The sequence below is a fragment of the Nematolebias whitei genome, chromosome 16 (assembly GCF_014905685.2).
Source record: "Nematolebias whitei isolate Nwh7 chromosome 16, NemWhi1, whole genome shotgun sequence".
Lineage (NCBI taxonomy): Eukaryota > Metazoa > Chordata > Actinopteri > Cyprinodontiformes > Rivulidae > Nematolebias > Nematolebias whitei.
In genome coordinates, this window is record NC_056513.1 from 22,990,073 (window position 1) to 22,991,354 (window position 1,282).

Here is a 1,282-nt window from a genome sequence, read left to right on the forward strand (position 1 = left end):
TATATATAAATAAAGTGGATATTATATGTTGAAACGCCACCAATTCCCCCGGAAAGTGAAATCCCAATTATTAAAACCATTAATTCTGCCCCTGCGCACGCAGCGTTGACAGCCCGGCTAAATATCCCCGATCCCTCCCGGTCACCTCAGCCTTTATTTGCAAATAAATTGAGGGGTGGGGTGAGGGGGGGTGGGGGGTTCTATCCGAGGGACAGAGCTTTAATTTGCCGCGCAGACCCCAAAATGAATTTCCGTGCCTGAGTCCCTTTAATAATATTTACATAATTTTCGCTCAGTGACTCTGCTATTTGCGCTGCTGGAAGCTGGGGTCTTACAGGAGAGGAAAAAAAAAACAATAATTAGACAAGAGGAGGAGAGAGGGTGAGGAGGGGGGAGAGATGGGTTAAAACCGAAGCTGAGCACTAAATTCCCAGACAGCTAAAATCAATGAAAGTAATAACCCTATTATTTAATTCATAAGGACATTATTCCCCCATAAGGCCTCAGGAAACGTCCCCTTCGACCGAAACAATCACATTAAAGCGCCCATTCCGCGCGCGCCTTGTGTGAAATTTCTGCTTTTCTTTCTCTCTTTTGTGCTTTAAAAAAAAAAAAAAAAATTTAAAACTTTTTTTCCTTTTTATAAAGAGGACGGTTTATAATAATCGTTTAGTATCAGGACTGGGATTAATAATAATAATAAAAACAAATAGGAGTTTGATTTCCCTTCAGCAAGGCTTTTACTGTGTTGTGTGAGTTTGACTGCATGTGTGCGCGCGCTTTGGAGACATTACAAATAATCAAACTATTATATATATATATATATATATATATATATATATATATATATATATATATATATATATATAGTTTGAATAGCATTAAATCTTTATTGCCAAAAGTCCTTCATATTAAAGAAGAGTTGCTGCAGGTTCAAAAACAGAATAAATGCATCAGATGTGCAGGAAAAACTAATAAATAGTCTTATCATATGTAAAATATTCAAGAAAGTTGTTAAATCGAAAAAATTCAAGGTTCAAGATTCAAGGTGACTTTAGTGGTACATGAGGTGGAACGAAATTATGTACAAGGTCCCAGTTACACCCAAAAATAGTATAAATATAAAGTATATAAAATAGAAAAAAAGCATCTTAAACTTCGCTTTGAAGAAAATACACGTTAACAAATGACTCTATATTGTTTGTTTTTATATTTTAGGACTTTATAACATAAAAAATAAGGAAGGTTAAAAGATGTCTCTCTCTCTCTCTCTCTCTCTCTC